Consider the following 26,361-nt stretch of genomic DNA (forward strand, 5'->3'; position numbering starts at 1 on the left):
CCACCGAAACTTGTTGTTTTGTGGAAATAGGTGAAACCTATTTATACAAGTCATAATTGAACGCAACATGGTTTCATAGGAAGTGGGAGTGACTGAGTGATGGAAGAGTGGAGCTATGTGTAACCGCCAGAAACCATGTTACCACGATGAAGGAAACGGGTTTGTTTACACCCATTACTTCTTGGCACCACTAACTGCCTTGTTTCCTAACACTTTCTTATAATGGGCGTGTTGCACGCCGCATGCTGTAAACCGCCAGACCAATACCCTGATGAGTATCCCCTAGTTTGTGACATGTTTGATGTCTCGAGTGTTTTCGTGGAAAACGTGTAGTAGTCTGCTACGTGTGGCAAGTCAAAGTCAAGAGACTTGCCACAGGAAAATAGCATGTGGTGCTATTTGGCTTGTCTTGGCTGGTCGCCTAAAACTTGCCACAGGCCTATCAATTCCATGGCGAATTTGGACGGCCAAGATTGCATCTTATGAGAAAGGGTGGCCATTGATTATGGCCACAACCTGTTGGTGCCTGACAATAGCATAGTGGCATTATTGTCACATGCCAATAGTATAGTGGCGCTTTTAGCACATGCCAGTGGCATGGTGGCATGGTCGGCATGGTTTGTGCATGCCAGCGGCATGATGGTGCAAGTGGCGCATGGCGTAGCCATGGCCGTCAGATTTGGCACATTGGTGTTGGACTCAAATGTGATGTGGCAACATCATTTCCAGTTGCCATATTAGTCCCAATGTTCCGTGGAACATTATTTGGCTTGGTTGGCGTAGTAACTTTGCCTTAATTAGGGTTTGGCATGCCGAAACCATAATTAGCACATGCGGCATGCGGCATGTGACCGTGGTACAATGGTGTTTTGTGCAAGTGATGCCAGAGCCACGCCACATGAACCATAGCCAGGCCATCATGTGGAAATTGCCACGGGAGAAAGTATTGCCACGAGTAGCTATGGTGTGACGCCTTTATTAGGGTTTCCTAAGTCTACGCGGCTCGTGGAATGTTGTGGGGCATGAAGTGGCATAATTTACGCCACGACTGGAAATTAGGGTTCATCCATTACCACTAGAGAAAGGTCATGCTACTGGTTAGGAAAACCACGTAGAAGTCTGTTATGGCGTTGGACACGAACAAAAGGTGGGTTGGCACGTAGGTGCGCTATTGATGGCGCGTTGGTGTGTTTGGCGTGCTACTACGGTAAAGTGGCACATTTGGCATGTGCGCTTGGCATGCTAGTTTGGCATGCGCGTTTGGCATGCTTGTTTAGCATGCTAGTTTGGCAGTCCATTAGCATGTTGGCGCGGGCGCTGACTTTGTGAAGCCAATTTGGCATGGCGGCCAAATGACGCAATTCTACCTCTCTTAATGTTGTGGCAGGTTTAGAGCAACCTGATTGGTCAATAAAAAGAGAGGGCGGACAAGCATGGGCTTGGACACACTTCTAACGTGGGTGTGGCAAGTTTAAAGCAACCTGATTGGTCGATGGGAAATAGGGCCGACAAGTATGGGCCCAGCCACAACTTATGTGCGTGTGGCGGATTTAAGGAGACCTAATTGGTCGAGGGCAATAGAGCCGGTTTTGGCAACATGGGGCGTGGCCAATGGCAAATGGCGCCGGCTGGCCTAAGGCATGGCCACGCCTCCCTTTGCTGCTCCTCCTATTCTGCGACTCTTTTATTTCTTGTTTTCTGACTCTGGACAAGATTTTGCACCTACTAATCCATGACGGATTAATTACCTAGCTCGCCTAGGTTTAATTTTTTGACAGGCAAGGTCTAATATACTGCAAAAGGCGCAAAACCCTAATTTTTGCAAATTAGTCAGGGTAATATCTAAATCTCGTGAATTATCACAAAACTGATTGAATTCTATGTGTTTGCACAGAGTTCTTTAAGTTCATTTCCGGAGAAAAGTACACTTTCCGATTGAATACTTAATGCAAGGACCTTATCCTTGATACTTGGAAATTCGTGCTACTCTGCTGCGAGTGAACACAAATTGTCATGCCATATCAACATTAATGGTACAGCCGAGGAACATAGCACAGAAAGTATCCAAAGAAACTTATATTAATTGAATAATATGGGCATGGCGCCAAAATTTACAGAATATCTGGGATTGTTGCTACATGCACCATTCTGGACAAATTTCATGAGAAAATATTGAGTTGCTCAATAAATGCGCTAGTGAAGAGGTTGGACACTCATCACTTTTACATGGCTCCGTTTCCTTGCAGAATGACGGCACATCAAATGCAGGGTTTTAAAATTTATCCCTGAACTAAAAACCACCATCAACATTAAGTCCCCTGCTTAGCACGTAACAGTGGACTTATTGCGGGGTAAACATGAGATGGTGCCATACAAGAATAAAAATCGAAAAGGCAAGTCATGAAAATATTGCCATGAAAATTCGACTAACCTTTGGTTGAAGATAAGAGCAGTCTATGATCCTTGTGTTGGCGACTTGGCGTACTTCTGGCTCGTCTATAGGGTGCTGGTGCTTGGCGTAGCAACTTTGGCCACGGAGTGTTGATGCTGGCGCTGCAACTTTTGCCACGGGACGATGCAGGTTGAGCGCCTGGTGTACTGGAGGCTTGGGATGTTGGCGTTGATTGGGGCGTGACTGAATCCAAAGTGGATTCCTTTTCCTACCCAAACTCCCAAGGTACCGTGCATATATAAAAGGTGTTACACATCCTTTTATCCTTGCTTCGCTCGCTTCGCTTTTGTGGTGGCGAGCTTCTTTCCGTCAGCATCCCAGGTGAGTCAATCATCCAAGATAGATAAGTATCTAATCAGCTGATATCCCGTATCTAGAGCCTTCATGTACAACAGATAGAGAGTTTTATTTTTCAGGTTTCATCAGTTTGTGTAATATAAAAAATCATTTCGAGCTTTTCTTTTCATATCGATCATCACAGGATTGCGTTCATCCCTATTTAGGTATTGCTCCATATCTTCTTGCAGTTTTCCATTTGTCTCCTTTCATCACATAGGTCATTGATGTAGACATAATTTTTTCCTGCAGCATATGATGGGAACTCCTGATGGTTATTCTTCCAATTCTTCGGAGAAAATTTTTGAAGTTGACAAACCCAGGGTTTCTGCACATGAGGAAGTATTGAACAAAATCGATCCTTTGTTTCGTGAAGCCGGCCGGATCATACAAGGTCTTCTACACATTGTTGGAACACGTGCTCAAGCTTTTATGGCTTCGGTCAATATGGAAGAAAAGTGGAGACATGATGAAGCATCCCAGTGTTTCAAGGCACGTCAACCTTACGAAACGTCTCAGCAAACTAGTGCCAGGGCCGAAAGGTTCGCCGCTCGACTAAGACGGTGTAGGGTCGAACATAAGACACCACCAGGCGTGGGTAAATTTGATTAACATGTTCATATTAGTATCGTAATCCTTGACTCTGGTGTTGAAGAACCGGAGTATCCTCAAGAAGTTGTTGGAGCAGGTTTTGAGGGAGACGTCGGTATGGCCCGCGAGAAGGAAAACAAGACGGATTCTGGAGAAGATGAAGCAACTGAGGATTCTGTTGAAACGGCCACTAGAGAAGACGCTGAGGCTGTTGGAAAGGACGCTTAGCCATTCGTCGAGAGGATGTCGAATCAAGCGCTGGAGCAGGCTTTGGAGATGATTCAGCAACTGAGGATGCTGAGGTAGCCGCTGGAACGGCTTCCGGAGGTGATGTTTGCTTCCGTAGAGGGTGTTGGAGCAGTTGTTTAAAGGAACCCTAGTGGAGGCGCTGTTGACCCGGGCGTTGATATTGACAACTAGTTTTACCATTTTGTGATTTACTTCGTAGAGAAAATAATCTTTTCGTAACTTGTAGATGTTTTTGATACTTCATTTTTTTTTGTCCATGTGACTGGAGCCATGCTTCGCCGAGTAATAATCTTTCATTTATGTTTCTTTGATAATTTCATATCTTCAATTGGATGAATGAATAAAATCCCGCAAAAGAATCCCAAAAACCCCTTTTTGCGAAAAATGAGTTTTTCATTCATATGGAGCGATTCAGAAGATGGGAAGCCAAATCACATAAATAGTGCAGCAGTATTCTCTTCGATTAGCTACTTCCATAGCAACGCCCCGCCGTTGGAAACAATAACTCAAAACAGGGAAGAAACAGTGGCAATAGTTAAGGATTTGACCAACCTTTTATTGGATCTTCCCTTGCAAATTATACCGGACGTTCGTGATATGCCGCCTAGGTATGAAGAAATTTGAGCAAGCTGGGAAGCACGTCGTGGGCGGAAGTCGAGGCCAGATGCTCTTGAAGGAAGGTTTCTGTGCCGTCACTTGATTATCTTCTTCCTTGCATATTCCCTTCTTCAGTATTTTCTTTGACTAAGATATTTCTTGTAGGGTTTCCAATTGATGGGTAATGGCTCTGTGACGGTTTGGATTTACTTGGTATTTTTCCTTTCAGATGAATCAGGAAAACTTATTTTTTAAGGAAAGATGCTCTTAATTGAAATTGAAACCTTAATTATGAATGCAAGCAGTGCAATCATATTTAGATAAATTACAAATATCGCATGAAAGGGGAAATTGCTGAAGGAAATATTAAAAGGAAAACGCTGGAGGAGAAGGTAGCACAGCGTTTTAGGTATTCAAGGGCTTGAGCCATCGTGAATGAATTGTCACGCCTTCCAATTTGTAGGCATTGATGAGTTTGCAGTAACCACCTAAGGTAGCATCTGCCACCAGGTATGGCTTGTCTTCCCTTTCTGTAGGAGAATCAGGTTGAACGGTTACCTTCACTGTTACATCTCCAACTTGAAACGTGGTCACCTTGACTACCATATCTCCAATTTGAAACGGGTTTGGGCGTTGTACGACCGCTTAATTCTTGAGCTCGTTATCTTTGATTGAGGCAACTTCTAAATTTTTGACGAAGCACTTGAAAAGCCCAACACCCCATTCACATATCTTAGTGACGCCCGAGTTGATAACTAGACCGAGTCCCCATGCCTGGACGAGAGGAGAGGTGAATGGGTGCAGAAAGGGTTGTTCAACAAGACTTACTTGTGTTCGGAATCTACAGATGAACGTGACGGGTTTTCTCTAGATAATTGAGTTACATTGGTAAGTTGTTGATACGGCAACATGTAATCTTCAGGGTTGGATGGCTTGTTGGAAATTCTTTCGGGTATTGACACCGGCAGAGGGGATACTCCTAATTTTGCTTTATTTCCATGTACCAACGAGCGCCCCAGAATCATGTCATAATTTGGGCATTCTTTGACAATGTGGAATTTGTCGTCCGTTAAAGCATCTCCCACCTTGATTTCGAGATTGATGTAGCCGTAAGCATTCATTGCTTCTCCTTCCGGGTTTTTGACCACAATTGGGGAATGAGTAGCCTCTTGCTTTGAAACCCCCGCAGATCTCAAAGTCTTGATAGTAACAATGTTGAAGTCAGAGGCCGCGTCGATTAGTGTGCTATCAAACTCGACATCTTTCAGGTGAGCAGTAGTCAGCAGTCCCCAGTTGCACTTTCCAACGGTGTTTCCCGAGAGAGGTTGGGATTTGGGAGCGGTTTCTTCGACAGAAAAGAGTCTCCTTCCCGACATGACGCGGTTGAGGGCTGTAAATATATCTTGACGTTGTGCTTTGGAGAAATAGAGGATTTCACACACGGTGCATCATGGACTGCACTGTCTTGTGGACAGAGTCCCCAGAAAGCATACAACTCCTGACTGGAAGGGGATCTCTGTGAACTCCCTCATTGCCTAATTGAAGTTCTCCCGCCTCCACCTTCTCCTTGAAGATGCGTTTCAATCTATTGTGTTCATTGGTCGGGTGATGGAAGAATCTGTGGTAACGACAATACTTGGGATTTGCCATTTCCTCTTCAGTTGGCGGGCGCCTGATAGGAGGAAAATTGATGGCATCATCTTGAATCCACGCTTCCAAGAGTTCAATTACTTCTTCGATTGGGAATGGAAAACCCAAGGTGACTTCTCCGGATTTTTAGTGTTGCACAGGAGCTTTGGCCGCGGCTTTCCGAGGTGGAGCCGCCTGATGTGCTGGTGTTGCACGCTTGGGTTGTTGTTCTGCCACTGGATCTTTCCTTTTTTCTCCTTCACTCACCACGCTTACAGAGGGGCCAGTGTTATATTTCTTGTTGATGAGGCGTATGTTTCCTCAAGTTTCGCGTGCGTCTTCACCTTTGGTCGGCCTGGTTCTTTCTAACAATGATGGTGTTGTTGTGGCCGACCGCTTAGCGGCTTCATGAAGTTCAGATAACGTCTGGAAGCGTAGATTCTCCAATAAGGCGCGGTAAATGGGAACCATTCCATTGATGCAAGACTCCACCAATTGTTTCTCAGTCACGTTTGGGTCGTGACAATCCAGCGCCTGAATTCTGAATCTTTTGACGTAATCATTTGGATGTTCATTGTTTCGTTGGAACATCCTTCCTAAGTCTGAAAAGGTGATTTGCTCAGACACAACGAAATACTTCTTGTAGAAAGCTGTAACCATTTAACACCAGTTGGATATGATGTTTGGTGCAATGTTGTTGTAACAGGTGTACGCTCTTCCAGTAAGTGACTTTGAAAATTCTTTCAAGCGGAGGACATGATTGTATTCGTGCTCACCCAAGGATTTTAAGAATCGAGAGATATGTTCACGCTCATTACCAGTGCTGTCATAAAGGGAGAATTGGGGAGAAGAATATCCCCTCAGAACAGGAACTCTTTGCACATCAGGAGGATATGGAGGTTGATGCTGGTGCATGTCCACCGGGTTTTCTCTATCTCGATTTCTTAGAAGACATTCCAAATCTTCACGTGTAATGAAATTGGATGGATGGTTCCTCTCCAATGGGCGGGCCTCTTCATCTACAAAGGTGTGCCCTGCTGAGGTACTGGAGCCAGGGGTATTAAAAGTGCTCCTCATTGGCTCTGGTCAGTGTGGTTCCTGCGGTAGCTCCTCCGTTAGTGTCTTGAGGAAAGTAAGTACCTAATTCTGAGTTGAATACATGTCCGTCTGAGCCTTAGAAAGAACTTCCTGTATTTTCATCAAATAAGCAATGGTGACAGGGTGTTGGCCTCCTCTGTTTTTTCCAGTCTCTCGTTCCGATGGTGGAGTGGCGGTGGGTCTGGTGATAACTGGGAGCGTTCATGCTTGAAGAAATATTGGGGGTGGGGGTGGCGGCAGCGGCTCTGGACCTGGTGATCGGAGGTGTAACGCCCGAGGGAATGCTTCCTATGCCGCTGGTGCTGACAGGTGGTACATTGATGGCATTGGAAGGGACGCTGATACCAAGGACGTTCTCAGCGCTGGTGGCATCAGGGCTTGTTGCTGATCCAGATCTGAGCTCTACCATCTTGAAATTTGGATTGAAAAAATGAAATTGAAATTGAAATTGCAACCGAGAGATTAATCTCCCTCTGTGGTCGCCAGTTGTTTATATGTGAAAATTGTTTCTACTGTTTTTGGTAATTTGGGTGTGTGGACTTAGGGAGGGAAGCGAAGAAGGTGTTGAGACCAGAATGGTTAATTCTGAAGGTGTGGATATTTTATGACTTATATCAGAATTTGGAACTGTCTTGAGGAATGAAAGCTATCAGTTCTTTGGTATTTTTCTGGATATTGTGTTGTTGTTTCCACTAAAACTTGTTGTTTTGTGGAAATAGGTGAAACATATTTATACAAGTCATAATTGAATGCACCTGGTTTCATAGGAAGTGGGAGTAACTGAGTGATGGAAGAGTGGATCTATGTGTAGCCGCCAGAAACCACGTTACCACGATGAAGGAAACGGGTTTGTTTACACCCATTACTTCTTGCCACCACTAACTTCCCTGTTTCTTGACACTTTCTTATAATGGGCGTGTTGCACGCCGCACGCTGTAGGAAAACCACGTTGAAGTATGTAATGGCGTTGGCCACGAACAGAAGGTGGGTTGGCACGTAGGTACATTATTCATGGCGCGTTGGCGCGTTTGGAGTGCTACTACGGTAAAGTGGCACGTTTGGCATGTGCGCTTGGCATGCTCGTTTTGCATGCTTGTTTGGCATGCTTGTTTGGCATGCCATTTACATGTTGGCGCGGGCGCTGGCTTTGTGAATCCAATTTTGCATGGCTGCCACTTGATGCAATTCCACATCTCTTAATGTTGTGGCAAGTTTAGAGCAACCTGATTGGTCAATAAAAAGAGAGGGCGGCCAAGCATGGGCGTGCCCACACTTCTAACGTGGGTGTGGCAAGTTTAAAGCGACCTGATTGTTCGATGGGAAGTAGGGCCGGCAAGTATGGGACCAGCCACAACTTATGTGCGTGTAACGGATTTAAGGATACCTGACTGGTCGAGGGAAATAGGGACGGTTTTGGAAACATGGGGCGTGGCCAATGACAAATGGCGCCGGATGGCCTAAGGCATGGACACGCCTCCCTTTTCTGCGGCTCCTTTATTTCTTGTTTTATGATTCTGGGCAAGATTTTGCACCTGTTAATCCATGACGGATTAATTACCTAGATCGCCTAGGTTTAATTATTTGACAGGCAAGGTCTAATATACTACGCAAGGCGCAAAACCCTAATTTTTACAAATTAGTCAGGGTAATATCTGAATCTCGTGAATTATCACAAAATTGATTGAATTATATGTGTTGGCACAGAGTTCTTTAAGTTCATTTCCAGAGAGCAGTACACTTTCCGATTGAATACTTTATGCAAGGACCTTATCCTTGATACTTGGAAATTCGTGCTACTCTGCTGCGAGTGAACACAAATTTTCATGCCATATCAACATTAAGGGTTCAGCCGTGGAACATAGCATAGAAAGTATCCAAAGAAACTTATATTAATTGAATAATATGGGCATGGCGCCGAAATTTACAGAATATGTGGGATTGTTGCTACATGCACCATTCTGGACAAATTTCATGAGAAAATATTGACTTGCTCAATAAATGCGCCAGTGAAGAGGTTGAACACTCATCAATTTTACATGCCTCTGTTTCCTTGCAGAATGAAGGCAAATTAAATGCAGGGTTTTACAAATTTAGCCCTGAACTGAAAACCACCATCACCACACCATTTTTAGTGTTTAGTAACAGCGTATTTCAGTTGCAAAGAGGGGTTGCAACAGTTTGAATCTGTTACGAAAGTCGATGGTTCAATTTTTCGCAAGACACCTAAGCCGTTGCCAATTTACGGTTGCAACAGTTGTAAACTGTTGCAACGTGAATTTGTTGCAACAGTTTGAAACAGTTGCGAAATTAGGAGGTCGCAACAGTTACAAACAGTTACGAATTTTTTGCAACATCAAAAAATGGTGGTTTTGACTGGTCAAAAACCAGGCTCAAATTAAAGTTCCCTGTAACAAAATCAAGTTACCCCTATTCATTTGGGAATCTAATTAATCCAATAAAATTATCAAAAAAAAAATTGAAGTTGAATTAACATTATTAACTGACTTCATTTTACGAGTTCAACAAACTACAATCTCTTCCAAATGTGAAAACAATTTTACAAAAAGATTGACCAACCTTTCTTGGTGGTTCTTGTGTACATGGATCAGGACTACTAGGTTCTTTCGGCTAAAATGCAACAAAAACACACACAAAAAAAAAAAAAAAGCTTATAAGTAAACAAAATCGACAAATCAACAAAATAAGAAAAACACTTCAATGAGAGATTGATTGATTCCTTGCATCATCTTCTGACTTCAAAGTCACTCTTACATATACCTCATCGGCTTCTTGTTCATCCTAAAACAAAATATTCAAAGTCTAATTAGCATCATACTAGACATTATAACATAAAAAAGATCTAAACATAGATTAGAACCAAGACTAATACATGCCAGTAATTCGATATGAACAACTCGACAAAGAATCTTGAAGGTAGAGTAAACATAAGAATTCTCTGAACTAATTATTTATTTGTTTATGCTTCTAACTATAAAAAAAAAATTCTTCATAAAAGGATTGAACGGTGAAAAGCCAGAAAGTGAAATTAGAATAGAGAAAAGAAAAAGAAGGTACATGGTGTTTTTTCAAAAGTTGTTGTAGATAGTGGTAAAAGGGGGTTCTTTTCGAACTTGTGAAGGTAACTCTTTTTTTTTTTAAGATTTAAACAAATAAATAAATGAAGGAAATTAATAGTAATGTCAAGATTTTAGAAAGATGAAGGCTCAGGATTCACTATTACTTCAAGTTGATTGGTTATAAATAATATTTCAGAAATTATTATTAAGCTCTTTTTCTTATTAAATCACTTTTTAATTTAAAAGGTGTCCAAAAATTAAGTTGTAATCCTTAAGCATGATTTATCAAAGAATATATTCTAAGCATAAAACATCAAACTGATTCACAAATAATTTAGAAAACCATTTTATCCCTTTTTTTTATATTTTTATCCAAGTGAATTAAATAAAATAAATAATTAACGAAATTATAAATAAAAATATTACCAATCAAACATGAGTGAATAGATCCTCCATTGCCTCAATCACCTGGTATTTTAGCCGCTCATCATGTTGGAAAACCTCTCATAATATTTCATTGATGCTCAAAAGTGTTTTACAATGAAGAGAAAGACAAGAAAATGATATAAAACAGGATTCTGCGACCCACAGAAGGCGTCCAGAATCAACGATAGAGATAAAGTGTTGTTGTCGTTGAAAAACTATGACCCACGAAAGACAGTCGTTGTCTTTGTTGGTAAACGACTCACTAGTACAAACCTTCACATAGGCCACGTTTTTTGGCTTACAACCCAGCCACATTTCGGGTTATTTGTGTGGCTACTGGTCACCAGTATAACTATAGCCACGTTTTGTGTTACCATGTAGCCATAGTTCACCATTTGGTCATGGGTTTAATCCTAAACCCATCAACTGTAGCCATAGGGTATCATTTGGTCATAGTTTTCAGTCTAATCCCATCACATGTAGCCATATATGCCTATATGGCCACATTAAATAATTATGTATGTGTCGAAAGTGTAGGATGGCAATAACCACACCTATTAATCCGTGCGGAAAGAGGAATTATTTAGCCACATTGGTTTGTTTATGTGTCCATAATATATGGTTTATTAGACACGCATATACTAACGAATTGACACATTTTATCAAACATGATAAAAGTTTGACATATGGTTACACCTTTTGTTTTTTTTTTGGGAGGATTATGATATGGCTATACGAAAAACAAATTGTGACCATAGCGTTGGATCCATTAGACATATGAGATTGAGTTTTAACTTTTAAAGTACTAGCTAGCCATGGTTGTTACTGAGTCTTTTCTTGGGATAATGTTTATGCTTGTTCACTGCAATACATAAATCTCAAGCTCTGGTATATAGAAGGACATATTACAAGTGATTGTGACATCCAAGGGAATTACAATACAACGGGTGCAGCCGGGTGTTTTGGGAATTACAAGTGACCGAGCTTCATATTTATTTATTTCGATGATGTATCATGCTAGGTTTGAAGTCAGAACCCTCCCAGAGCTTCTTGGTTCATAGTTTGTATGCTGGTATACCATATTTGAAGTTCGAATCGACACTGAGCTTCATATTTATCGATTTCAATAATGTATCATGCCAAGTTTGAAGTCAGAACCCTCTCAGAGCTTCTTGGTTCATAGTGTGTATGTCGTTATACCATAATGAAGTTCGAATCAACATTGAGCTTCATATTTATTTATTTCGATGATGTATCATGTTAAGTTTGAAGTCAGAACCCTCCTGGAGCTTCTTGGTTCATAGTTTGTATATCGTTATACCATTTGAAGTTCAAATCGACACTGAGCTTCATATTTACCGATTTCGATGATGTATCCTGCTAAGTTTGAAGTCAGAACCCTCCTGGAGCTTCTTGGTTCATAGTTTGTGTGTCGTTATATCGAATTTGAAGTTCGAATCGACACTGAGCTTCATATTTATTGATTTTGATGATGTATCATGCTAAGTTTGAAGTCAGAACCCTCCCGGAGCTTCTTGGTTCATAGTTTGTATGTCGTTATACCATATTTGAAGTTCAAATCGGCACTGAGCTTCATATTTACCGATTTCGATGATGTATCCTGCTAAGTTTGAAGTCAAAACCCTCCCGGAGCTTCTTAGTTCATAGTTTGTTATGCCGTTATACCATATTTGAAGTTCAAATCGGCACTGAGCTTCATATTTACCGATTTCGATGATGTATCCTGCTAAGTTTGAAGTCAAAACCCTCCCGGAGCTTCTTAGTTCATAGTTTGTTATGCCGTTATACCATATTTGGAGTTCAACTCGACGCTGAGCTTCATATTTATCGATTTCGATGGTGTATCATGCTATGTTTGAAATCAGAACCCTCTCGGAGGTTCTTGGTTCATAGTTTGTATGCCGTTAAACCATATTTAAAGTTCGAATCGACACTGAGCTTCATATATATCGATTTGGATGATGTATCCTTCTAAGTTTGAAGTCAGAACCCACCCAAAGCTTCTTGGTTTATATTTTATACATCATTATACCACATTTGAAGTTCATGACCTGTATGACTAGTCAAAATTTCCTCAAGACCTATGTGACTAGTCGAAATTCAAATCGGAAGCATAAAGAAAAAGCACAAAAGCACAAAGAGAGAGCACAAAGAAAACACACTTTCTTATTTTTTCTGCTTCCTTCCCATATATGTTTGGAAATTTTTTTTATAATTGAAGGTCGATAATAATATCTTAAATTTATTGATATATTTTTTGGATTTTTTTCATATGGAAAATTGATAATAAAATCGAATGCACGAGTTTGAACTAGCACAAAGAGAAACAAAAAAGCTTCTCAATCCGTATGAGCATCCTAAAATGAATCTATACCGTCCCTTAATTTCTGCAATCCGTACGAACATCCTAAAGAGAATCTACACCATCCAAATTCTTTCACATAAATTTTTTTGTTTTTTCTTTCTCATTTCCCTTCGCTCATTTTCCATCTCTCATCTTCCTCTCTAACACAGAAAACCCTATGATCAAACCTTGACCCAAACTTATCACCGTCCAAAACCTTTTAGACAAAATTAAAGCTTCATGTCTCTCTCTTCCCCCCCTCTTAACACACAAAAGAAACCCTAACTCTCAAATGTTCCTCCGGCTTCATTCGTTCACTGATTCATTCTCTGACTACCACCTCTGAATCCCCTTCTTTCTCACTCTCTCTGTAAAAAAATTTGCTGAAGTAGTAAATGGATCTTTCACAAGACCTAAAAATTTGGATTCCACATAAGACCTAAAATTCAGAGAGATTTATTTCTCTCATCATTATTTATGTTTAATTTTCTTCATCTGAAACTAATGGCGGCTTCATTACCGATTTGGGAAACCGGTGAGGAGATGCAGAAATTCAGAGATGAAATTGGTGGCTATGAAACAGGCTGTTGCTGCTGATGGAAGAATCAAGAAACGGGGTTTGTTTGAATTCTTATTACATGAGATTTTGTGTCACTGATTTGAATTTGGTCGCTGTTGAAGACATTGATGTTTGGGGATTCCTTTTGATTCCTAGGGTTTTTTTGTTCCTCTCTCTGTTGTAATCACTCAATATCTTTTGCTGCATATATCCCTAATTGACATCCTTGTCTGGTAACATTGAGTCAGTCCCTGATGTCACATTCATATCTACATGTTGTGTTTCTGGTCACTCTTGTTTTTTCCTTTTTTATATTATTGTAAATTCACATAAGATATTTCTTAAGAATAATCATTAGTAAAGCTCGGAGGGTTGATTACTTGAATTTAACAGTCGTTTCTTGGATTCAAAATTCGGATAGAGTTTTGAGGCCAGATTTTGTTAGTTGTCTTAATAGATTATTGTATGTTATATTATGGTTGTGCCAACCTAGAGGATTCCCTGTCAACTGCTGAAATCTATGCCTGAATAGCTTAGAACCTAAACTACTGCCTTTCTGCCCATTGTTCCATGAAGTTATTTTGAACAATGAAAATAGTTAAATATATGCAGAAACATGGAAATTAGATGCCTCTATGCAGATCACTAGCCGAACCCCTTTTTACCATGTTGCTGCATTATTTTCTCTAGTTACATTTGGTATAAGCCGCTTCTAAATGAAGACTAGACTGGGCATTTCGTGAGTCAATTTTACAACTTGCTTTTTGCTGGACTTCTTCACACCTCCCATACAGTGGAAGGTTGATTCGGCTGTACTTTGAATAGTGTCTACCCTATTTTAGTATGTGTAAGCAGTTTCTTAAGAAGCTTATAATTTGTCCTTTTTTTTATCACTCACCAATTTTTCTCTTTTGGCATCTACGGCAGTGAGTTAGCCTTCCATTCTCTGGTCAAGTAATTCAAGCCAAAGCCTTCAATGGAGACAAAGAGGGTCTCGAGGAAGGTGGGGATGAGCACAATGGTATTATCTGCGTAACCTGCGGTCAGAACTTTCCCATGGGATGAGTTTTTCTATTGCCGAGAAATCTGTTGATTAGACGGAGAAGTGGGAATATAGGGATGAACTTGTAATTCTACAGCTTGTACCAACAAGAGAGTGTACCATTGGGACAGCCTGCAGGTTTGTTTTTCTCTTAATAGGGCTCAACTTATATCTCCTTCAGTATTTTATAATTCTTAGTAAGGATGAAATCTTGCTTGTGTCTCCCTCGCTACATAATGTCCAGATTCTTTTTATGTGTATGTCCTGTTTCAATGTTTGACAGCTTGACTAGTACATACCAGATAATTTGGAGCCTCGCACTGCCTTATTTCCAGGGTTACCATGACTAATAGATTTGTGATGTCCATCTATATATTTCTAGTACATGCTAAAGGATTTGGAGCCTAGCACTGCCTTATCTCCAGGGTTGAACTGACTAGCAGATTTATAGTGTCCAATTATTCGATATGATGTCACAAAATTAGACCAGTCTTATGGTGAACATTAAGTCAATGTTCGATATTTATTGTATTTTCTGATCATGCTTTTTTTTGTGAGGTCGACCGTATTCTGTAAACGCTAGAGAGATGATGTTGACATGGCTTATAGGGTTGTGGATCACCATGTAAGGTTGTTCATCGAAGCTTCACTTCCTTAAAAAAAAATCAAAGCTTCACAGATGATTTCAAGTAAAACTCATCAAGGTCTGTCGTTTCTGCTCACACTAACACTGCTAGAAATCCCGTAGGAAGAAAGATGACTATTCTAGGTCTGTAAGGAGGTGGTGTACTATCAGAACATTGTTTTTGACTTGTTACTCCTAGTGGAGTTGATTTTGTTCAATCGCTTGCAACATATATTTTCTTGGAAATATGTTCTGAATAGAGTGTCACCATATTAAACTCACATATATGATGTTTCTGGTGCTCAAGAATGTGATCATGGAAGTTCATTTCACTAAGTAAAAAAGGTATAACTTAATCCAACTTGCTTGTGTGTATCTGAAAAATGAGATGAATTGCTGTTAGAGCTCTTGCCTGTTTGTGATCCCAATGAGAATGTCTTTCTGTTGATGCTGCTTTTTTTATTTTATATTTAGTATCGCATTTTCTGGGCTTACGAAACTGGGTGTTAGGGTAACGTCTTCAACTATTATTCGGTGTTCACCATGTATAAATGTCCTACATATTGTGTATGTTACTGTATTTTGTGTTCAGTTGAACACATACTTCGGCCATTACATCTTTGTCTAAATCTCTGAGCCACTTGTCATATTTTGACTTGTATGCGCGATTCACAAAAGTTATCATTATGCTTATGACCTCGGGTGCTGATTTTTATTTTCTTTTTCATTTCATATTAGGAATCTGACTATGTTCCTGAACCTGTTGAATTGTTACCAAGAGAATTTATTGAGATTGCCACACCTGGGAAAGGTCTGCGTGCTGTTCATGTTTTTGAATAGTCTTGCTTCTTGGGTTAGATGTGTTGTTATCTGGAACTGGTGTCTGAAAATTTATTCTTTAATGGAAGTGCAAGAGGCCGAGATGGATAGAGCAAAGGAGGCAACCTGATCTGAGTCCTGACGAATCTGGAATCAAGAGTAAGAATTCTTTTCCTCGTTCTTAATTGGTATAAGAAATGCAAACTCACAATACTTATGTAATAATTTGACCTTGAGGAATAACTAAAACAATAGTTTGACCTTGAGAATTAACTAAAACACGTCCTCCTCTATATAAAAAAATAAGCCTGCTATTCTATATTCACATACATCATCTTGTAAATTGTAATTTCTCTCCAGACGATTGCATCAGAGGATTCAGGGTGTCGAATATCCAGGGAAGGTGAGAGGTACTTGATACTTTTAGGGAATTATTAATTTTTTTAAATTTTTTACTTAGGTGGTTTACCAGAATCCAAAATCCACTTTTATGTAATGGCAACAGGAAAAACATAACACATGCCCAGTTTGTAGACATGAACTTCCTACAGATAATAAAGCATATGAGATCTGGAAAGAGTGAGAAAGAGGCTGAAAAAGCGTAAAGGTATGCCGCAAATTATGTATGTTGAGACTTAATTAACTTTAGATAATAAACAAACTTGGGTCTTTGTATAGCAGTTTACCGAATTTTTAAAAGTAATTGTAATAGATGTAGCAGAACCAATAATGGTGTTACAATCAGAGTTTACTCTTGTTTATATAAAATCTTAAGATTCGATAACTGGTTCAATTCTAATTGTAGTCTTGATTAATTTTTTATGGATGGTTATTTAGGTGAATTTTGCTACAAATGATAAAAGAGGGGGCCAGTAGGTCCCTGAAGATAAATTAAGCGATAAAAATTGCAATTTTTTCGAGTGACTAAAAGCTAATATTTGCCACGTTAAATACGTTTTGTGTCATTTTATAAAGGTTATCGCCATGGTTTGTGGTATCCTATGTGTCCAAAAGGTGAAAAATAGCCACATTGAAAACATTTGATGTGTCCAAAAGGTGAACAATAGCTACATTGAAAACACTTGATGTGTCCAAAAGGTAAACAATGGCTACATTCAAAACAGGGTGGTACAAATGTTTAGTAGCCACGGTGGTACAAATGTGTCTTTCGAAAAATGTGTCTTTCGAAAAAATTTAGCCACGGTGGTACAAATGTTTAGTAGCCATAACTTATTAATTGGTCGTGTAAAATGTTTATCATGTGTCCAAAAATATAGATGGCCATGGTACCATAGATTAAGCGTGACTACAAATCATGTATTAGCCATGTTAAATTATTTTCCGTGTGTCCAAATGATAGAGATGGCCATGGATGAGAAAAATTAGTGTGACTGAAACTCATGAATTGGCCATGATAAAATGAATTTTGCGTGTCCAATTGATGACAAAGGCCACGGCTATAATAAAATTCACGTGACTTTAAGGTAAACTTTAGCCACATATAATTAAACTGTGTGTCTATAAGGATCCTATGGCCATGGTGATAGTGAAAATGCTTAACTACAAAAAAAATATTGAGTACCATATAGACACGGTTTTAGAGTTATGGCCATGGTAAATCATATTTTATAGCCACTCAAAGTTTATGTAGCCATAGGGATACCTTTTTGTCTCGGCACCTGATGCCACATTTTTGGAGTGAAAAAAATCCATGACCAAAAGCCTATGGACACGGTGATTAAGTGTGGACAATGTGAAGATTTGTACTAGTGACTGCCTTTGGTAGTCTGTTCTTCCTCTTCTTCTTCCTCCTCGAGCAGCAGCAGCAGCAGAACCAGAATCTCTGCAACTTCAATTTTCTTGCCTTGTAGTGCTCTAAACCTCTCCCAATTCTCTCTCCACTTCGCTAGCTGACCCAAAGAGCCTTTATATACTGTTTAATGCCTTCAAATCTTCACAATAACTCCCAGAAATCTCCATTAACGTCGGGAATATTTTCTTTGTATTTCATGCAGGATATGGGATTTTCTTTCCTGTTTAACTCTTCTACGCATCTCTGGATTGTCTTAAATTGTTCGTATAATATCATGAGAGAATATCTTCCCAAATATCTTCTCCCAATCTTCACACAACTTCCGTAATTAACATAATCTTCTAAAATATCTCGGTCCCTTGTTTACTTCCAAACTCGGATTTCTGGCCCAAGTTACTCGATCAAATCGCTTGCATATACCCTGTCTAGTGTATTAAGGCCCAGCCCAACCGTTTCTAGCGATTGAATCTCGCTGAAATCCCTCCAACAATCCGACCCAAAATCAACAGCGTCTGCATTAAGTATTCCCGCCAAAACCAAATTCAAACAAAGAAGATGACCTCCCCTATCCAGTTCAGGGGTGCGAATAGCAAGTGGTCACCCCTTATCAAGTGGGTGGCCCTTATCCAAAGCAGCGAGTCTAAATAACAAATGTCCTTAGGGGATGCTCCGCATAATTTTTCGAGCCGATTTTTCCAAAATTATTTATTTCCAAAAAAATACCTACAAACACACAAAACACCATAATAAGGACGAAAACGAGTACTAACAAAATACACAAAAGAGATGAAAATAGACACATAAATGCGTCTATCAAATACTCCCGAACTTATTATTTGCTAGTCCTCGAGCAAATTTATTCTAGAAAGGAAAATCATTTGAACCCCTAGGTGGCCCTAGTGGCGGAGTGTTGTCTCCGGAGGGTTTACCAGAGGTATACCCACAAAACCTTTACTCCAGACCCTAACTATATACGCAAAATCTTGGAAAGCACTAAAGAATCTCCTTGGTTGGCATACTTATTAATTATAGGAGAAAGTGCCCTGATGCGAAATTCCAATTACTGTACACGAGTTTTCACTCAAGCATACTAAAATTCATATAAGTGACAGAGCTCTACTAAGATAGTTTCACGATGGACATCATACTCGGAGTCAGACTAATCACATGAAAAGATTAAGAAGATGGAAAAAGAAAAATGTAGATGGTTGAAAAGTGAACGGTGTTTCCCATATCTGTCTGAAGGCCTCTGCCAAGGTGAACCTAACCTAAATGACTGAGATACCGGTTTGACTAATATTAACACACTGGCATATACAAGGGAACCAGTGATCAATAATCCTAACTCTAGGTCAACACAACTGGCATATACAAGGGTACCAGTGGTCGACTTTATTAAACACACATTTATTTAAGAACTAACAACATGATTGGACCTTGTGGACCCAAGCGCATGTTTCTTGTCAGCAGATTACATGGTAATTCCCGTGGATCCTGCATTCCACGCTTGTTTAGGCGACGGAGACAGGGAGAACACACACATATTGCTATCCAAGTGTTAGTATTTATTCCGATTGGTCAACTGGTCTGGTCTAATTTTTTTTTTTTTTTTTTTTGAAAAGGTAACTCAGTCACTCTATTTAACCATAGCAAAGGTAACAACTTGAATCGTGTGCCCCACCAAATCACTTGAAATAAAAGAAAACTGAAAATAGAAAGTGAAAAGGACTCGACGAGATATGGCGAAACTATCATGTTATTTCTAACACCTGAGCTCTGTGCTTTTATGAATAGACTCTATAGATGTTTCCATCTAGTCAGATTGGTTCCTCAACTCCTAAAACAAAAATGTTTCCATCCACTTAGATTGGTTAGTGCTATCCTTAATAGGCGTAAATTTCTAGGCTCTGGAGTTTATTTATTTCAACTTAAAACTAACAAAAAGTTTCTTCCCCACCCCCAAACTTAGATTGAAAGAGCAGTACCAAAAGTAACATAACACGAGGGGAAGTTGGAAAGATAGTACCTGGGTGAAGAAAATCAAAAACTAATAAACAACATACAATCCGCCTCGATGGTCAATCAAGGGTAAACAGGGTCCTCCAGAGGGACCTCCTCAACATCACCTGTAGGCAAGGGCTCTAAAAAGGGTTTCAATCTCTGACCGTTAACCTTCGAAGAACTACTACCATCTGGTGACTTAATTTCAACAGCTCCATGAGGAAAAACAGTGCGAACAATAACTGTTTTCTCTAATATACGTTTTATCTCCCTATTGGAAACCTCAACTTGACCACTAGTCTGTGGATGATACGGGGTATCTACCTTATGAGTAATACCATATTTCTTCATTAAAAGCCTAAAAGGTCCATTACAAAAGTGCGACCCTCCATCACTAATTATAGCTCGCGGTGTACCAAAACGTGTAAGTATATTTTCTTTCAATAACTCTATCACAACCCTATGGTCATTGGTTTTACATGCAACCTCTTCAATCCACTTAGAGACATAGTCTACAGTGACAACGATGTATAGGTTACCAAAAGAATTAGGGAACGGACCCATAAAGTCAATACCCCACACATCAAAGACCTCAACAATCAGAATCGGGTTCAAGGGCATCATGTTCCTACAGGAAATAGTTCCTAATTTCTGGCAACGTTCACAAGTAACACATTAACTATGGGAGTCTTTAAACAACGAAGGCCAATAGAATCCACACTGCAATATCTTAGCAGCAGTCTTCTTAGCACTAAAGTGACCCCCACAAGCATGATCATGACAAAAGGAAATAATACTGGACTGGTCACTCTCAGGTATACATCTCCTAATAATCTGGTCTGGACAATACTTAAACAAATAACGATCATCCCAAAATAAGTGCTTAACCTCGGCTAAAAATCTAGAACGATCTTGTTTACCCCAATGTTGGGGCATTCGACCAGTAACAAGATAGTTCATTATATTCGCATACCAAGGTAATTGGGTAACAAAGAACAATTGTTCATCAGGAAAGCTATCCCTTATAGGAAGGGAATCATCTGGGGAACTAACAACTAGCCTAGACAAGTGATCTTCTACAACATTTTCGGCACCCTTTTTGTCTCTAATGTCTGGAGAAAACTCTTGCAACAACAGAATCCACCTAATCAATCTAGGTTTAGTATCCTTCTTAGACAAAATATATTTTAAAGCAGCATGATCAGTATATATGATGATCTTAGAACCTAAGAGATAGGGTCTAAACTTGTCTAAGGCAAACACAATGGCTAATAGTTCCTTCTCGGTAGTGGTATAGTTCAACTGGGCATCATTCAGAGTTTTGCTAGCATAGTAAATCACATGAAGTAACTTATTTTCTCGCTGACCTAGCACAACACCAATAGCATAATCTGAAGCATCACACATGATATCAAAGGGTAGGTTCCAGTTGGGTGCCTGGACTATGGGGGCGGTAGTGAGTAATGACTTAAGCTTCTCAAAAGACTCTAAACAAGCATCATCAAAGACAAACTTAACATCTTTTTCAATCAAATTGCAAAGAGGTCTAGACATCAAGCTAAAATCCTTAATGAAACGACGATAAAAACCAGCATGCCCTAAGAATGACCTAATATCTCTTACGGTTTTTGGGACCGGTAAAGTTTAATAAGGTCAACTTTGTCTCTATCTACCTCTATACCCTTTGAAGATACAATATGCCCTAGAACAATTCCTGAACGAACCATAAAGTGACATTTCTCCCAATTAAGCACTAAATTCTTTTCCTTACACCTAGTCAAAACTAATGACAAATGATGCAAGCACTCATCGAAAGACGAACCAAACACTAAAAAATCATCCATAAAGACCTCTAAGAACCGTTCTACCATGTCAGAAAATATGCTCATCATGCAACGCTGAAAAGTCGCAGGGGAATTACATAGCCCGAAAGGCATGCGTCTATACGCAAAGGTACCAAAGGACAGGTAAAAGTGGTTTTCTCCTGGTCTTCTGGGGAAATAACGATCTGATTATATCCAGAGTAGCCATCTAAAAAGCAGTAGTGACTATCTACAGCTAATCTCTCTAGCATCTGGTCGATTAAGGGAAGGGGAAAGTGGTCCTTCCTAGTGACCTTGTTCAATTTCCTATAGTCAATACAAACACGCCAACCCGTGGTCACTCGGGTCGGGATTAACTCATTGTTATCATTCTGGACTACAGTAATACCAGATTTCTTGGGAACAACCTGAACGGGGCTGACCCACTTACTGTATGAAATAGGGTAGATAATGCCTGCATCTAATAGCTTAAGAACCTCAGTTCGAACTACTTCTTTCATATTGGGGTTTAGTTGACGTTGCATCTCCCTAGAAGGTTTGGTGTCTTCCTCTAAATAGATATGATGCATACAAACAGTAGGACTTATACCCTTAATGTCTGCTATGGTCCACTCTAAAGCTTCCTTGTTGTTTTCAAGGACGGTTACTAGCCTACTTTCCTGATCTCTATCCAAGTCGGAAGAAACAATCACAGGTAAAGTCTCAGACGGGCCTAAAAACACATACTTCAGGGTATCTGGCAATGGTTTTAGGTCCAACTTAGGAGGCTCTTCTAAAGAAGGAACTAGGGTAGACTTAGAAACTGGTAGTGGTTCGAACTTAAGTTTCCATCCATTACTAGTATCTAACAAAGGGGTTGAATCTAACAAAGAATTCACCTAATTAATCACCTTATCATCATCAAAATCAATCCCAAAGTGAGCTAGGCATTTCTCTAATGGATCTTCTAACAAAGTGTTTGGTAATGACTCCTAGACTAATGTTCCTATCATGTTCACCTCTTCTATATTCGAGTCATCTAGTTCAGAGGGTAGCTTACTAATATTAAAAATGTTCAGCTCAATAGTCATATTACCAAAAGACAAATTCATAATACCATTTAGACAGTTAATGATCGCATTGGATGTAGCTAAAAACGGGCGACCTAAAATCACTGGTATTTGGTTCTCTGGGTCAGGGATAGGTTGGGTATCTAGGATAACAAAATCCACCGGATATATAAACTTGTCGACCTCTATGAGAACATCCTCGATCACACCACGAGGAATTTTAACGGACCTATCAGCTAACTGAAGTGTCATCTGTGTAGGTTTCATCTCACCAAGTCCTAGCTTAAGGTACACATGGTATGGCAGTAAGTTCACACTGGCTCCTAAGTCAAGCAACGCTTTCTCAACACGGTACTTACCTATTGTACAAGCAATGGTAGGGGACCCTGGGTCTTTATACTTAGGAATAGTGGTATTCTGAATAATAGAACTCACATGACTAGCTATGAAGGCTTTCTTCTGGACACTGAGCTTACGCTTTCGCGTACACAAGTCCTTAAGGAACTTGGCATAAGAGGGAATCTGCCTAATTGCATCTAATAAGGGAAGGTTGATATTAACCTGCTTAAAAACCTCCAATATATCATTAAAGTTGGACTCCCTCTTAGTCGGAACTAGCAGCTGGGGGAACGGGGCTCTGGGAACAAAGCCGGGCTCATCAGGACCCTCATTGGTCTCTTTGGAGACTCTATCAGTCTCCTCATTTTCTGGCTCATAAGGGTGAACTACATCATGTTCACTATCAGGCATGGCAACCTTATTGTCAACTTTCTTTCCACTCCTAAGGGTTGTAATAGAGTTCACATGATTGTACGATTTCTCTGCTTTAGGATTGGGTTGAGTTTGACTAGGAAACTTACCTTTTTCCCTCAAAGACTCATTTATATGACTAACCTGGGTTTTCAACTCGGAAATTGCCTGAGAGTTAGACTGACCTATTCTCTTATTTTCTTCTATACCTTGAGCAACAGATTGCTGAAACTCCATAGTGTTACGAGTTAAGAAAGCAAGAGACTCTTCTAAACTCATAATCTTCTTATCCGAAGGGTTCTGAAACTGTGCCGAGGCTGAAGGATTCTTAGGATATCCAAAACCTGGGGGAGCTTGAGAGTTACTAGACTGACCTTGATTCTGTCCCTTAGACCAAGAAAGGTTGGGATGGTTTCTCCATCCAGGGTTATAGGTTTCTGAATAAGGGTCAAACTTCTGACGGTTATCGAATCTAGTGTTGTTATAAAGAGCATTGGCTTGCTCTTCAAAAGTATGGTCTTCCCAAAAAGGCTCTATTCTACCACTAGTACCACTAGAATGACCTAATTCCAACGCTTCTAACCTTTTGGCTATGACTGCTATTTTAGCATCTGACTCATAGGATCCTTCTACCCTATTGACATTTCCTCTACTTAGAAGAATTGTTTTCTGGGGTTCCCTATTATTTTCCCATTGTTGGGTCTTATTGGCGATTTCATTCAAAAATGTCATCGCCTCATCAACAGTTTTATTCTCAAACCCACCTGTGCATAAGGACTCAACCATGGTCGTTGTTGAATAGTCTAAACCATCTTAGAGGATCTGAACTAACCTAACCTTCTCTAAACCATGATGAGGACATTGAGAAATTAAGTCATTGAACCTTTTTAAATACCTATATAAATATTCTCCCTCTTGTTGAGCAAAAGTACAAATTTGTGTCCTAATAGACGATGTTTTGTGCCTTTGGAAAAACTTATGTATAAAGGCAGATGTAAGTTGTTCATAGGTTTCAATTGACTCAGAATCCAAACTATACATCCAAGATTTAGCTTTATCTTTTAAGAAAAAGGGGAATAACCTAAGTTTCAGTGCATCATCACTAAGGTTTTTAATTTTCAGAGTACTACATACTTCCTCAAATTCCCTAACATGAAAATAGGGGTTCTCATTCTCTTTTCCTAAAAAGGTTGGGAGCATCTGTAAAGTCCCAGGTTTGAGTTCATAATTTGTCTCGGTTTCAGCTAACTTGATACAAGACGGACGAGAGGTCCTAGTTGGGTTCAATAAAGCTTTTAAAGTTGCCATTTCTGGCACTACCAAAGGACTAGGAGAAATTTATTCACAAAGACGCAGATTCTCAAAACTGAAGTTTCCAAAAACGGGGCTCTCTAAAGAAGAGTCTTCGAGCTCCCCGCCTCCACAAGAAGAACTACTAGGTTTATCACTAATCAGACGACCTAGAGTATCTCTTCTCCAAGCCCTATTAACAAAATCGTGCATACACTAAAAAAAATCAAAAAGAAATAAAAATCCTAACAGGAAGGTTCTAGCAATCACACAGCAGGCTGACTCGACTTTACCACAGCAAACCTAGAGATTTCTAGCAAACAACAAGCATGATGGCTCACTTAGATTGTTTCTAGACTAGCTTCTATATCTCGAAAGGGAATTCGTTACAATTTAAGCAAACCCCTCTGGAATCAATCCGAGTCAAAGTAAGTTGAATCGAGGCGAGGGAAGCTTAGTGGAGCTTTGATACCCAAGGCCTCGCCGCAGTACAAGGCGGCGCAGTCACGCATTCAACTCACAGAAACCGTCATGAACTTCGAAGTATCCTAAAAGAATAACCAATATCCTTCGAAAATTTTTCCTAACAAGCTCGATACCCTATAGGTCTCTTTATAATCAGATTTTAAAGCTTGGGTTCGCGTTAGGTTTTGTTCTCCTAAAGCGGGCAAGAAGGGAGCGGTGATGAAATCTGAACCCTTATCTTGTTTAGGCCAGGCCTTTCCCTTTACTAGGAAAATAAAGACAGTCCAAATTCGTCCTCAATCAATGATCACCTTAAGGAATACAGTAACTCGCTTACAGGAGATTCGCGAGTGTTTCGATTGGACTTACCTCCCGTACGAGACGGGGGACGAACCGTTGTCGTCGACTCGGGCCACGACTCCTATGCCGTGTGCGAACCCGAGGGGCCGAGGTGATATTGTAATCACCGTCCTTCCCTGCACACAGTTTGTATTTAACTACCCTTCCGTAGGGTTTTTTAAAAAAAATAATAAAGTCCAAGAGTCCAGTCCAAAGTCCAAATAAAGTAAAGTGCAAAAGAAAAAGAAAAAAATAACCTAAAAAAAATATAAAAATCTCTCTCTTTTTTTTCTCTCTTTTCTATATATAAAACAAAAAAAAAAATTATCTTTCGCTTTAAGCTTTTCCTTCCAAGGTCCTTAGTACTCCACTTCGAACCTGCAAATCAAAGACAAAAAGAAACGTAAAAAGGAAAAAAAAAAAATAAACCTAAAAAAAAAATCTACCTAAGCACAGGTCCGCGTCGGCGGCGCCAAAAATTTGGTGTTTTTTCAAAAGTTGTTGTAGATAGTGGTAAAAGGGGGTTCTTTTCGAACTTGTGAAGGTAACTCTTTTTTTTTAAGATTTAAACAAATAAATAAATGAAGGAAATTAATAGTAATGTCAAGATTTTAGAAAGATGAAGGCTTGGGATTCACTATTACTTCAAGTTGATTGGTTATAAATAATATTTCAGAAATTATTATTAAGCTCTTTTTCTTATTAAATCACTTTTTAATTTAAAAGGTGTCCAAATATTAAGTTGTAATCCTTAAGCATGATTTATCAAAGAATATATTCTAAGCATAAAACATCAAACTGATTCACAAATAATTAAGAAAACCATTTTATCCCTTTTTTTTATATTTTTATCCAAGTGAATTAAATAAAATAAATAATTAACGAAATTATAAATAAAAATATTACCAATCATACATGAGTGAATAGATCCTCCATTGCCTCAATCACCAGGTATTTTAGCCGCTC

General features: G+C 39.6%; 1 long non-coding RNA gene across 1 annotated transcript; it reads left to right on the top strand.

Annotated features, from left to right (window-relative positions):
• Positions 1–15,984: 15,984 nt before the first annotated feature.
• LOC113326823 lies at positions 15,985–16,430 on the top strand. The gene is made up of 3 exons (XR_003348563.1): positions 15,985–16,024; positions 16,226–16,268; positions 16,371–16,430. It is a non-coding gene; the product is annotated as an uncharacterized LOC113326823 (long non-coding RNA).
• The last annotated feature ends 9,931 nt before the right edge of the window (positions 16,431–26,361 follow it).

The sequence above is a fragment of the Papaver somniferum genome, unplaced genomic scaffold, assembly GCF_003573695.1.
Source record: "Papaver somniferum cultivar HN1 unplaced genomic scaffold, ASM357369v1 unplaced-scaffold_10, whole genome shotgun sequence".
NCBI classification, from domain to species: Eukaryota; Viridiplantae; Streptophyta; class Magnoliopsida; order Ranunculales; family Papaveraceae; genus Papaver; species Papaver somniferum.